General features: G+C 38.5%; 1 pseudogene; it reads left to right on the top strand.

Annotated features, from left to right (window-relative positions):
- Window positions 1-14,894, top strand: part of LOC124509283 (40S ribosomal protein S2-like) — a 34,695-nt pseudogene extending 19,801 nt beyond the window's left edge.
- Window positions 14,895-15,249: the final 355 nt, after the last annotated feature.

The raw sequence follows: 15,249 nt of genomic DNA, 5'->3' as shown, positions 1-15,249 counted from the left end.
ATTATGGATTTAAATCCTGGATCTCCTACTTGCAAAATTCTGAACTAACTGTACCTGAAACTATAGGAATTCAAAAGACCCTCAAAGAATTGAACCAGAGTAACCTGACAGACATAATATTTCTCCTTGGTTTAATAATTTTATTAAAAATATAAGTTCAGTTCTCAGCCAAAGTTTGGTTATCTGCATTTACTAAATAGGTACCAGAGTCTATGAAACATCAGGTAGGTGCAAAAAACTGCTTTCTCAAAAGTTATATGAAAAGACATTTAACTATACAAAGCCTAAAACATTAGAATGGTTTTGAAAACACTATAACTGTTATAAAATTGCAAGCCATTGCAGCCAATGTACTGGTATATTTGTAACAATTGATTTTGGGCGAGCAAATAGCCTTGATTTGTAGTATTTCAAGATTTTTTGCTAAAATACTACCATGGTAATTTAAGTTAGCAACGTTATATCAGCTACCTTGCAAACATTAACAATTGGCCCCGTAAGTCATCACAAACAAGTTCCAGCATAACATTATTTCCACTTGGATATCTTTCTGTCATGTTATTCTTTCATTAGTATTGTATGTAGTTCTTTTTTTAAAGTTTATTTTGAAGGGGAGCAGCAGACGGGGTGGGAGAGAGAATCCCAAGCAGGCTCTGCGTTGTCGGTGCAGAGCCTGAAATGGAGCTTGATCTCACAAACCATGAGATAATGACCTGCGCCAAAATCAAGAGTTGGACATTTAACCATCCAAGCCACCCAGGCACCCCTTTCGTTAATATTGTATGTAGTTCTGAGTCTCAGAATCAAGATGCTATAATTCTTGGGGTGACTAAAGTAAACTGGTATTCAACATTGATTCCTTCATCCTGTTATAATGAAAAAGCTTAGGAAACTGAAAAGTACATTTTTCAAACTACCTTGCTGCTAGAGTTTGGGATGTGATTATATTTGGCTCATCAAATATATTTGCATGAGATTAGAAAGCAAAAGAATTTTGTTCCTCTACATCCATGTTAACAGAGGTACCAGTATGAGGTTACCAGCTTCCTGGTTATCCATAGACAGATGGACTTTGGGGATTTTATTATCTTTGTGTGTGTTATAGTGAGCATGTAGTGGTTTCAGAACCCAGAGCAGTTGCAGTGTCTTCATGGCTGTGCAGGATTCTCTCTTCTAATGGTTTCCTTATAATGGAAGCTTCTGGATTGTGGCAGTGTCATTGTGTAACTTAGCAGGAAGATTTTTGACTCTAGATTTTCCCTATTGATCTGGGCACTCTAATCATAAAAATCTCTTAGAAATCCTTTAAAAATGCTATACTTATTCATATCTTTATAGTTTTGCTTAGCTGTCATAATTACACACGGCTTATTCAGTTACTGCCCTATTCGATTTGTCCCCATTATTGCTAAGATTTAAAAACTATACACATTTTTTTAGTTTTTATTTGCATTCTTTAATTCACTTTATTTTGCCTTCTACTCTGACTACTCCACCAAAATTTATTTTTCTAAAGTCATCAAGGATATTTGTGTTACCAAATCTAAAATTTTTTTAATGTTTATTTATTTTTGAAACAGACACAGAGTGCAAGCAGGGGAGGGGCAGAGAGGGAGGGAGACACAAAATCTGAAACTGGCTCCAGGCTCTGAGCTGTCAGCACAGAACCCCACGCGGGGCTCGAACTCACGGACTGTGAGATCATGACCTGAGCCGAAGTCGGAGGCACAACTGAGCCACCCAGGCTCCCCTGTGTTACCAAATATAAAGGATACATTCTAGATCTCATACAAGGAAAATATGGTCTAAACATAAAGCCAAGGGTATGACTGTAAAATCATTTGTTAAGACTTCGAAAAGTTCTAAGGTTGGGTTTCAGTATATAGTGCAGTCTGATAAAAAGCGTTCTAAAGAGTTTAAGGGTGTGCCTCTTAGATTTTATCAAACAATAGTGTTTTCAGGAAGTTTCAGGGTGTGACTCTCAGCCATTTCAATAGAAATCCTAAGTACAGAGTGCATATTTTAAGGAAATTTGTGGGCATGGCATTAGTGTAATGAAGTGAACCCCAATGGGACTTGAGGGACACTCACAAAGTGTTAAAGATAAGTACATTCACAGAAACACTGCCAGTTTGAACTGACATGGCCAGAGACAAGTAGGAAATATATATTAAAAAAAAAGCCTTTTGACCACTAGATACTACTGATGGAAAGCAAACTGGAAAAAAAAAACAAAACAAGAAAACAAAACACTCAACTAAAAACATGTACTACCTTTCATGAAGATGGAAGGGTGATTCTGAGAGCAGAACCAGGAGACCAGGGAGACAGGAAATTATTGCTAGGCAGTCATAGGATGGTGTGGAACCTCAAGTATCTGACTGGCTGGATTTTAGAATTGTTATGGCTATTGTGCCTCTAATTTCCCCTTTTGTGAAGAGGACCATCTATATAGCACTTATGCTATTACTGTCCCACTATTGTATGGTGGTGATGTGAGAGATAACTTGTTCCTTTCATTCCCAAGTCTTCAGATGGAAAAGAAATGTACTTGAGGTTCTCTGCTTATTAAAATATATGAGGAGCTTCATCCACAACATAACCTAATTTGGATGATGACATCGTGAACTTTGAACTGATTCTGTAATAGCATGATGCTTTTGGGTACCTTTCTATCATAAGCTAAACTCCAAGACCTGACTTTTACTTCCCACCTGCTTGTACTCACTGACCTTTGTCCCACATTTTCCCTTAAGCTCTTCTTTCCAGCCAATCTTAACTCAGGCAAATGGAAAGTGAAACTGCCCCTAAATTGATAGCAATTGCCCTGACAACGCCTCCATCCAGCCCAGACAACCCAGACCAGTTTGCACTTATCCCCTGCGTATGCATGTACAAATAGACCATTAAGTGACCTCTAGAATGACTGAAAACTACCTTTACCTCATGATAATACTAAAATATCTGCCCAAGGAGGAGCATAAGCCTCATTTACATAACATACAATGTGTGTATAGGCATGTATCATTAAGACACATGCTTGACCTTATGCCCGCCTCTATGTACCATGACGAGGCTTCCCTATCTAATTTTTTATCCTAACCCTAAATTAAAAAAAAAGCCACTCATCCTTGTTTGGGGAGTCACAGCTTTGGAAGTCATTCTCTGTGATCTCCGTATTTGCTGCAAATGAAGTTTTCTTTGTGAGAGTGCTCAACCTGGTGAGGTTTCTGATTTGCCAAGGAACAAACTCACATTGGTTTAGTTACATTAAGAAAGGATGAATATATTTTACCAACAAGAAGGACAAATATTTTTTTCCAGAAGAATTTGACACTGATACTTTTAAAATATATCAACAAGTTCTTTGATACTCCTTTCTTCAAGATGTACAAACTAATTCCCCTCCACTGAATGTGTTCTGGATTTAGTAAATCACTTCTAATGAATGGAATAAATAAAAGTGATGGTAGATGGCTTCAGAAACTAAGTGATGAAAGGCATTATAATTGCATTTCTGCTCTTTTTCTTAGATTATTATCTCTGGGGGAAGTTTCCTACTGTTTCCAGAAGATGCTGACATGGAAAGTGACTAGGTTCATGATGCCATAAAAAAAAATGTTATAGACCAGGAAGCTTAAACAATACACATTTATTTCTCACAATTTTGGAGGCTGGGAAGTCCAAGATAAAGGTGTTGGATAATTTGCTTTCTAGGGAGATCTGTTTTCCTTATTATGTCCTCACATGGCAGAGAAATAGGGATTGAGGGTGAGTGCTCACAATCTTTTCTGTCTCTTACTATAAGAGCACTAATGAATCCCATCATAAGAGCTTGCACCCTTATGACCTAATTATCACCTACAGTTCTCATCTCCAAATACCATCATATTGGGGATTAGGACTTCAACATATGAATTTGGGGATACACAAACATGCAGTCCATACCATAGAGGAAATGAGGCTTCCTGCTAACAATCCCAAAGGAATTTAAGCATCCTGACAACAGCCTTGTGAGTGAGCCAACTTAGAAGTGGATTCTCCACTTCCAGTCAAATTTTCAGAAGACTGCAGCCCAGACTGAGAGCTTAATTGAAGCCTCATGAGAGACTATGAACCTGAAAGATCCAGCTAAACTGCTCTCAGATTTTCAACCATTAGCAACTGTGTGAGATAATAAATGTTTGTTGTTTTGAGCTGATAAATTTTGGGTAAATTTTGACATGAGTAAATTACTATGATAGAAATTTTGCTTTAAGCATAATTATTTAATTTCATTTTCTTGAAACGTTCAATTGGTTTCTAGATATCACACTCATGGTTTTCTCTTCCCTCTCTGGGTACTTATTTTCAGATGAATTTACCATTCCATTATTAATTTATAAATATTTAAACTTGAGTTCATCTTAACTCCACTAGTCCTTTTTAAAATGTGGTCTCCTGTAGACTTATGGCTTTAAATATAACCTTTATGAAGATTACTTTGTAATTTATAAATCAGCCCACATCTCTCCCCTGATCTCCAGACCCATGTGTCTCTTTGATATTTTTACTTCTGAAAACCAAAAGTTAGTTTGAAGTATTATATATATATATGTATATATATATATACATATATATATATACATATATATATATAGTTATATATTGTTATATATATATCTACATATAATTATATATATACTTATATATATAGTTAAACTATATATATATAGATTTTTTCCAATATATGAAGTTTATTGTCAAATTGGTTTCCATACAACACCCAGTGTTCATCCCAAAAGGTGCCCTCCTCAATACCCATCACCCACCCTCCCCTCCCTCCCACCCCCCATCAACCCTCAGTATGTTCTCAGTTTTTAATTTTTTCTTTTTAACGTTTTATTTACTTTTGAGACAGAGAGAGACAGAGCATGAATGGGGGAGGGTCAGAGAGAGAGGGAGACACAGAATCCGAAACAAGCTCCAGGCTCTGAGCTGTCAGCACAGAGCCCCACGCAAGGCTCGAACTCAAAGACCGTGAGATCATGACCTGAGCCGAAGTTGGACGCTTGACCAACTGAGCCACCCAGGTGCTCCTGTTCTCAGTTTTTAAGAGTCTCTTATGCTTTGGCTCTCTTCCACTCTAACCTCTTTTTTTTTTTCTTCCCCTCCCCCATGGGTTTCTGTTAAGTTTCTCAGGATCCACATTAGAGTGAAACCATATAGTATCTGTCTTTCTCTTATGGCTTATTTCACTTAGCATCACACTCTCCACTTCCATCCATGTTGCTACAAAGGGCCATATTTCATTCTTTCTCATTGCCACGTAGTACTCCATTGTGTATATAAACCACAATTTCTTTATCCATTCATCAGTTGATGGACATTTAGGCTCTTTCCATAATTTGGCTATTGTTGAGAGTGCTGCTATAAACATCGGAGTACAAGTGCCCCTATGCATCAGTACTCCTGTATCCCTTGGGTAAATTCCTAGCAGTACTATTGCTGGGTCATAGGGTAGGTCTATTTTTAATTTTCTGAGGAACCTCCACACTGTTTTCCAGAGCGGCTGCACCAATTTGCATTCCCACCAACATTGCAAGAGGGTTCCTGTTTCTCCACATCCTCTCCAGCATCTATAGTCTCTTGATTTGTTCATTTTGGCCACTCTGACTGGCGTGAGGTGATATCTGAGTGTGGTTTTGATTTGTATTTCCCTGATGAGGAGCAATGTTGAGCATCTTTTCATATGCCTGTTGGCTATCCAGATGGCTTCTTTAGAGAAGTGTCTATTCCTGTTTTCTGCCCATTTCTTCACTGGGTTATTTGTTTTTCGGGTGTGGATTTTGGTGAGCTCTTTATAGATTTTGGATACTAGCCCTTTGTCTGATATGTCATTTGCAAATATCTTTTCCCATTACATTGGTTACCTTTTAGTTTTGTTGGTTGTTTCCTTTGCTGTGCAGAAGCTTTTTATCTTCCTAAGGTCCCAGTAGTTCATTTTTGCTTTTAATTCCCTTGCCTTTGGGGATGCGCCTAGTAAGAAATTGCTACGGCTGAGGTCAGAGGGGTCTTTTCCTGCTTTCTCCTCTAGGGTTTTGATGGTTTCCTGTTTCACATGCAGGTCCTTTATCCATTTTGAGTTTATTTTTGTGAATGGTGTGAGAAAGTAGTCTAGTTTCAACCTTCTGCATGTTGCTGTCCAGTTCTCCCAGCACCATTTGTTAAAGAGACTGTCCTTGTTCCATTGGATACTCTTTCCTGCTTTGTCAAAGATGAGTTGGCCATACGTTTGTGGGTCTAGTTCTGGGGTTTCTATTCTATTCCATTGGTCTATGTGTCTGTTTTTGTGCCAATACCATGCTGTCTTGATGATTACAGCTTTGTAGTAGAGGCTAAAGTCTGGGATTGTGATGCCTCCTGCTTTGGTCTTCTTCAAAATTACTTTGGCTATTCAGGGCCTTTTATGATTCCATATGAATTTTAGAATTGCTTGTTCTAGTTTCGAGAAGAATGCTGGTGCAATTTTGATTGGGATTGCATTGAATGTGTAGATAGCTTTGGGTAGTATTGACATTTTGACAATATTTATTCTTCTAATCCATGAGCACGGAATGTTTTTCCATTTCTTTATATCTTCTTCAATTACCTTCATAAGCTTTCTATAGTTTTCAGCATACAGATCTTTTACATCTTTGGTTAGATTTATTCCTAGGTATTTTATGCTTCTTGGTGCAATTGTGAATGGGATCAGTTTCTTTATTTGTCTTTCTGTTGCTTCATTGTTAGTGTATAAGAATGCAACTGATTTCTGTCCATTGATTTTGTATCCTGCAACTTTGCTGAATTCATGTATCAGTTCTAGCAGACTTCTGGTGGAGTCTATCGCATTTTCCATGTATAGTATCATGTCACCTGCAAAAAGTGAAAGCTTGAATTCATCTTTGCCAGTTTTGATGCATTTGATTTCCTTTTGTTGTCTGATTGCTGATGTTACCACTTCCAACACTATGTTAAACAACAGCGGTGAGAGTGGACATCCCTGGTGTGTTCCTGATCTCAGGGGGAAATCTCTCAATTTTTCCCCATTGAGGATGATGTTAGCTGTGGGCTTTTCATAAATGGCTTTGATGATCTTTAAGTACGTTCCTTCTATCCCGACTTTCTTGAGGGTTTTTATTACGAAAGGGTGCTGAATTTTGTCAAAGGCCTTTTCTGCATCGATTGACAGGATCATATGGTTCTTATCTTTCCTTTGATTAATGTGATGTATCACATTGATTGATTTGCAAATGTTGAACCAGCCCTGCAGCCCACGAATGAATCTCAGTTGATCATGGTGAATAATTCTTTTTATATGCTGTTGAATTCGATTTGCTAGTATCTTATTGAGAATTTTGGCATCCATATTCATCAGGGATATTGGCCTGTAACTCTCTTTCTTACTGGGTCTCTGTCTTGTTCAGGAATCAAAGTAATACTGGCTTCAAAGAATGAGTCTGGAAATTTTCCTTCCCTTTCTATTTTTTGGAATAGCTTGAGAAGGATAGGTATTATCTCTGCTTTAAACGTCTGGTAGAACTCCCCTGGGAAGCCATCTGGTCCTGGACTCTTATTTGTTGGGAGATTTTTGATAACCGATTCAATTTCTTCGCTGGTTATGGGTCTGTTCAAGCTTTCTCTTTCCTCCTGATTGAGTATTGGAGGAGTGTGGGTGTTTAGGAATTTGTCCATTTCTTCCAGGTTGTCCAATTTGTTGGCATATAATTTTTCATAGTATTCCCTGATAATTGCTTGTATCTCTGAGGGATTGGTTGTAATAATTCCATTTTCATTCATGATTTTATCTATTTGGGTCATCTCCCTTTTCTTTTTGAGAAGCCTGGCTAGAGGTTTGTCAATTTTGTTCATTTTTTCAAAAGACCAACTCTTGGTTTCGTTGATCTGCTCTACAGTTTTTTTAGATTCTATACTGTTTATTTCTGCTCTGATCTTTATTATTTCTCTTCTTCTGCTGGGTTTAGGCTGCCTTTGCTGTTCTGCTTCTATTTCCTTTAGGTGTGCTCTTAGATTTTGTATTTGGGATTTTTCTTGTTTCTTGAGATGGGCCTGGACTGCAATGTATTTTCCTCTCAGGACTGCCTTCGCGGCATCCCAAAGCATTTGAATTGTTGTATTTTCATTTTCATTTGTTTCCATATATCTTTTAATTTCTTCCCTAATGGCCTGGTTGACCCTTTCATTCTTCAGTAGGGTGTTCTTTAACCTCCATACTTTTGGAGGTTTTCCAGACTTTTTCCTGTGGTTGATTTCAAGCTTCATAGCATTGTGGTCTGAGAGTATGCATGGTATGTTTTCAATTCTTGTATACTTATGAAGAGCTGTTTTGTGACCCAGTATGTGATCTATGTTAGAGAAGGTTCCATGTGCACTCGAGAAGAAAGTATATTGTGTTGCTTTGGGATGCAGAGTTCTAAATATATCTGCCAAGTCTATTTGATCCAATGTATCATTCAGGGCCCTTGTTTCTTTACTGACGGTGTGTCTAGATGATCTATCCATTTTTGTAAGTGGAGTCCCCTGCAATTACCACATTCTTATCAATAAGGTTGCTTATGTTTTTGTGTGATTGTTTTATATATTTGGGGGCTCCCGTATTCAGCGCATAGACATTTATAATTGTTAGCTCTTCCTGATGTGTAGACCCTGTGATTAGTATATAATGCCCTTCTTCATCTCGTTACAGCCTTTAATTGAAAGTCTAGTTTGTCTGATATAAGTATGGCTACTCCAGCTTTCTTTTGACTTCCTGTGGTATGATAAATAGTTCTGCATCCGCTCACTCTCAATCTGAAGGTGTCCTCAGGTCAAAAATGAGTCTCTTGTGGATAGCAAATAGATGGGTCTTGTTTTTTTTATCCTTTCTGAAACCCTATGTCTTTTGGTTGGCTCATTTAGTCCATTTACATTCAGCGTTATTCTAGAAAGATATGGGTTTAGAGTCACTGTGATGTCCGTAGGTTTCATGCTTGTAGCAATGTCTCTGGTACTTTGTCTCACAGGATCCCCCTTAGGATCTCTTGTAGGGCTGGTTTAGTGGTGACGAATTCCTTCAGTTTTTGTTTGTTTGGGAAGACCTTTATCTCTCCTTCTATTCTAAATGACAGACTTGCTGGATAAAGGATTCTCGGCTGCATTTTTTTTTCTGTTCATCACATTGAAGATCTCCTGCCATTCCTTTCTGGCCTGCCAAGTTTCAGTAGGGAGACAAGTCACTAGTCTTATCAGTCTCCCTTTATATGTTAGAGCACGTTTATCTCTAGCTGCTTTCAGAGTTTTCCCTTTATCCTTGTATTTTGCCAGTTTCACTATGATATGTCATGCAGAAGATCGATTCAAGTTACGTCTGAAGGGAGTTCTCTGTGCCTCTTGGATTTCAATGCCTTTTTCCTTCCCCAGATCAGGGAAGTTCTCAGCTATGATTTCTTCAAGTACACCTTCAGCACCTTTCTCTCTCTCTTCCTCCTCTGGGATAGCAATTATGCATATATTATTTCTTTTTAGTGTATCACTTAGTTCTCTAATTTTCCCCTCATACTCCTGGATTTTTTTATCTCTCTTTTTCTCAGCTTCTTCTTTTTCCATAATTTTATCTTCTAGTTCACCTATTCTCTCCTCGGCCTCTTCAATCCGAGCCATAGTTGTCTCCATTTATTTTGCAGCTCGTTAATAGCATTTTTTAGCTCCTCCTGGCTCTTCCTTAGTCCCTTGATCTCTGTAGCAAGAGATTCTCTGCTGTCTTTTGTACTGTTTTCAAGCCCAGCGATAATTTTATGACTATTATTCTAAATTCACTTTCTGTTTTATTGTTTAAATCATTTTTGATCAGTTTGTTAGTTGTTATTTTCTGGACGTTTTTCTGAGGGGAATTCTTCTGTTTGGTCATTTTGGATAGTCACTGGAGTGGTGTGGGACTGCGGGGCACTTCCATTGTGCTATCTTGAATAATTAGCGTTGGTGGGCGGGGCCTTAGTCAGACCTGATGTCTGCCCCCATCCCACCGTTGGGGCCACAGTCAGACTGGTGTGTGCCTTCTCTTCCCCTCTCCTAGGGGCGGGATTCACTGTGGGGTGACATGGCCCAGCTGGGCTACTTGCACACTGCCAGGCTGGTGGTGCTGGGGATCTGGCTTATTAGCTGGGGTGGATCGGCAAGGTGCACGGCGGCTGGAGGGGCAGGCTCAGCTTGCTTTTCCTTTGGAGCTCTGCTTCAGGAGGGGCCCCATGGCACCAGGAGGGAGCCACACACGCCTGAGGGATGGATAGACAGAAGCACAGCGTTGGGTGTTTGCGTGGTGCAAGCAAGTTCCCTGGAAAGTAACTGGTTCCCTTTGGGATTTTGGCTGGGGAATGGGCGAGGGAGACTGCTCTGGTGAGCGCCTTTGTTCCATGCCAAGCTGAGTTCTGTCATCTGGGCTCAACAACTCTCCCACCCGTTGTCCTCCAGCACTCCCATTCTCAGAGCAGAGCTGTTAGCTTATAACCTTCCAGATGTCAAGTCCCTCTTGCTGTCGGAACACACTCCCTCCAGCCCCTCCGCTTTTGCAAGCCAAACTCGGGGGCTCTCCCTGCCCGGTGGGCTGCCATTCCACCTTGCCTCCCTCCTGCCAGTCCGTGCAGTGTACACCACCTCTCCGCCCTTCCTACCCTCTTCCTTGGGCCTCTCATCTGTGCTTGGTTCCAGAGACTCCCTTCTGCTAGTCTTCTGGCGGTTTTCTGGGTTATTTAGGCAGGTGTAGGTGGAACTAAGTGATCAGCAGGATGTGCCATGATCCCAGTGTCCTCCTACGCGGCCATCTTCCCAGGATCCCTATATATATATATATATATAGTTAAATATATTGATTGATTGATTGATTGATTGATTTAGAGGGTGGGAGGGCAGAGAGATAGGGGAGAAAGAATCCCAAGCAGGCTTCGCACTGCCAGCACAGAGCCCAAAGCAGGGATCAATCACATGAACCATGAGACCATTACCTGAGCGAAAACTGAGAGTCAGATGCCCAAATTACTGAGGCACCTAGGCACCCCTGATGTATTTTAAGTTGATGTTTTGCGGAATAAACGTGAGTCAAGTGTAGACTCACCTTTTAATGACATTTTTAGACCATATAATTGTGTACAGTTGAAGTTCATGGTGATCAAATTCAAGAATATGAAATTCAGTAACTTTGTTCACAAAGCATGTTATTTGTTAGGACAACAAATTAGTCCTCTGGGTTTACTGGCCACATGCATGTGTGAGCCTGTATCTTACTCATAATTATTTAATTAAACTTTGGTATAATTAATTTTTTTATAATAAATTCTTAACATTGAGGGCTTAAGGCTAGTGAGTAATATTAACTGAAATTGAAATTAATGTATTATTTCCCTTTTTCAATTTTTATTCACAATCTGTGTACTAGTGATGTTGTTGATTGGATTAAATTTGTGATAACCATTAAAATAATTCAGCTTGTAGTATTTCATTTGGTGATTAATATCGATAAAATTCCCAGAAGACTGTATTACCACTTTACAGATGAAAATATCACTATGATATGAGATATCAGTGTGGAACTCCCCCCAATGCCTTGTGTTTAGTTGTGAATAAAATATTTGAAACACTGAGATACACATTGGCAAGTCAAGAGCAAAGTAGAACAGTATTCAAATGTTACAAAATGAGATGAGCAGTTACATAATGAGATATTTTAATTTGCCTTTTGCTTTTATTTCTCTCTCAGCAGGCTGATTGAAATTTATCTGGATTCTGGTTCTTATTAAATTAGTCTTAGAACATTCTTATGGGTGCTGATATTTTCCTTTTAGTCACAGTCTCTGAGCTCTGTTGATACATGAAAAGTAAAACTGGAAATAAAATCTTAAAATTTAAATTGAACCAAATTAGGACATTAATATATGAGTTAATATCATTCTAACATGGGAAATTTTATATTCTCAACTTTTGAAAACTACTTAGAAATAACTAGTTTTGTTTTCTAATTTTTTGCAACTACCTCTATTTAAAATACCTGAACATTTTAAAATTAATTTTCATTTTTACTGAAGTATAGTTGACACACAATATTACATTAGTTTCAGGTGTACCACATGTTGATTAGACAACTATATACATAATGCTATACTCACTATAATTGTAGCTAAAATCTGTTACCAACAATCATTATTACGCCATTGTCTATATTCCCTGTGTTGTAACTTCCATCCCCCTGACATATTCATTCCATATTTTAAGCTCATACATCCCACTCTTCTTTACCCATTTTGCCCATTCCTTCCCCCCCACCCTACAACCACCAATTTGTACGGGTCTATTTCTGCTTTTTTTTTGTTTTGTTCTTTTTTTATTAACTTTGTTTTTTAGATTCCAAATATAAATGAAATCATTCAGTATTTGTCTTTCTCTGATTTATTTAATTTAGCATACTATCCTCTAGGTCCATCCATATTGTCACAAATGACAAGATCTAATTTTTTTTTATGTCTGAGTAAAATTCCTGTTTTGTGTGTGTGTGTGTGTGTGTGTGCATGTGTGTGTCCACATATTTTTCAAGATATATCTTCTCAGGCAAGGAAAACAAACCAGAACATTTACAGCACTGAACATAAAGGACATACATGTATATAAATGGCTTGGACAATGTGGGGGATAAGCTTAGGAATCCCCAGGCTTACACCAATGGGTTAACAAGGCATAAAGAAATCAATTGCTCACACCTGAGTTTGGGTAAACCAGATTGGCACCCCAAAATAGAGAGGGGGTGCAGAGTCCCCAGAATAGAGAGGGAGAGGCAAAGGCCTAAAATGGGAACAGCACAAAGGTGCCCAATACATAGGTATATGAAATAAAAAAGATTAGATATTCAGAGTGGAAGCACCCCCAATTTAGTACTATTGCAGAAAAGCTGCTTTCACAGGAGGATAGGGCCAAGTTAGTGAATTAGACTATTGGTGAATTGGACTATGGACTACTTCACTGCAGGCAAAGCAGCCCAGAGTGGAAATGGTTAACAAAAGAAAAGATGCCTTATTGACCCTGAGGTTATTTCCCCTATCTGTCTCATCCCCTAGGCTAGCTAAGATAAAACAGGCATGGAACCTCCTGTCTGCCATTACCAACCATCTACCCATTTGCCCAGCGCCAGGATTTTGTTTTATATTGACCCAAACCCCAAACACTGTATATCTTCAAAACCCCCCTCTTCCCTCATGCCCCCAAATTAATGTCCACAGTTTCTTTGTCTCTTTGTACACTCCCATCACGTTTGTAAGCCTTCTGATCTGAATAAATATGAGGCAAGGACCCTTATTTGGGGCTCTTGTCTTTTCCTGGACATTAGCCATCTCTTGCTTCAATCCTGCATCCTCTCTTTTGCTGGCCAAAAAAGAACTTTAGACTTAGAGTCTACGACAGGCCAAGCCTAATGACCAATTATGGTGGTTAATGTGCATACTAAATAAGAGACCCAAATGTTGAAAGATGAATTCACAAAAAAAGAGAGTTATACTATACATAAAATCAAGTAATATTTAAACCATGAAGAAAGTGGAATTTACAGAGAAACCCTGGGCTAATGTCTGTATGACTATTTCCTGACAAAAGGAAACTGCAGGTCCAAGTCCTTTAGACCTCACTGAAAGGAAAATCTCTGAGAACAATTGTTAGTTTGAGAATAAGGGTATAATTGAGTTTCTCAAGAGGATGACTACTCTTTTAAAGAAAACATTTCTATCTGATGGGGTCGAAGCTACAATTTGATAAGAAACATATTGGTTAGATTTTGTCGTTTTTACTTATTGTAAATATATACAGCCATTCTAAAATGCTCATAAAATTATACATAGTTTGTAAAAATGCAGTGAATAAGTGTAAGTAGCTGTGATATTATGATGAGTTAATAATAGTTAATAATGGTTTCCTGAGTAAAATAGGAACTAAATGAATTGGTAGAATGGAGTGACTTTCAATAAATGAAGAATGGCATCTTATGAATTGGTACAAAAGAGAATAATTGGAAATTTGGAATGAAATATAATTATATTAGTCCATGTTGTATTAATGAATGGTATTAAATACAATTAAAATTCAATAACCATAACATTTACTAAGTAGTGCCAAGGACAAGGAGTGGATCGTGTCACCAAGCTGTGCCACCTGATCAAGGACATGAAGATCAAGTCCCTGGAGGAGAGTTATCTCTTCTCCCTGCCTTTCAAGGAGTCTGAGAGCATTGACTTTTTCCTGATGCATCCCTCAAGGATGAAGTTTTAAAGATTAGGCTTGTGCAAAAGCAGATCCATGATGGCCAGTGGACCAGGTTCAAGGCACTTGTTGCCATTGGAGATTACAATAGGCATGTCGTTCTGAGTGTTAAGTGTTCCAAGGAATTAGCCACTGCCATCCATGGGGCCATCAACCTGGCAAAGCTTTCCATTTATTGCATGTGTCAAGGCTACTGGGAGAACAACATAAGCAAACCCCACACTGTCCCATGCAAGATGGACCAGCCACTGTGGTTCTGTGCTTGTGTGCTTCATCCCTGCCCCAGAGGTATTGGCATTGTGCCCAAGAAGCTACTGATGATGTCTGGTATTGACAATGGCTACACCTCGACCAGGGGCTGCACTGCCACCCTGGACAACTTCACCAAAGCCATTTGTGATGCCATGTCCAAAACCTACAGCAATCTCACACCTCATCTCTGGTAAAAGACTGTGTTCAACAAGTCTCCCTATCAGGAACTCAGTGACCATCTTGTAAAGACTCATACCAGAATCTCCGTGCAGAGGTCCCATGCTCCAGGTGTGTCCAACACAGATTTATACAAGAAAATTAAAGCGAAATAAAGCATCTTAAAAAAAGAAAAAAACAAACACAGCAAAACAAAACCATTTATTAAGTAGAATAATGCATTAATGCAACCATTGCATTAAGAGGCTTAATCATTATTCCCAATATTGAAGTTATTGATGAGTACAGTAGGAAAAATCACTTATAATAATATAGCTGAATTTATTGTAGATAAAATATGATCATAAATATCTTGCAAGTGCTTGTACAAAGGGTGTGAAATCCAGAGAATAACTTAGATTGTTATTCATGTGTTGGATAACAATCTAAAATAAATTGAGTTTTGTATATTAATTGCCTTGCTAAGCTATAAATATAATTAGTAATGTAGCATAATGAATGCTATGATGT

This window comes from Lynx rufus, unplaced genomic scaffold, assembly GCF_022079265.1.
Source record: "Lynx rufus isolate CCGP_SWC_20201006 ecotype Redwood Valley unplaced genomic scaffold, mLynRuf1.p SCAF_14, whole genome shotgun sequence".
Classification (NCBI taxonomy): Eukaryota; Metazoa; Chordata; class Mammalia; order Carnivora; family Felidae; genus Lynx; species Lynx rufus.
Note: the sequence above shows the minus strand (reverse complement) of the source record. Positions and strands in the feature narration are given on the sequence as shown.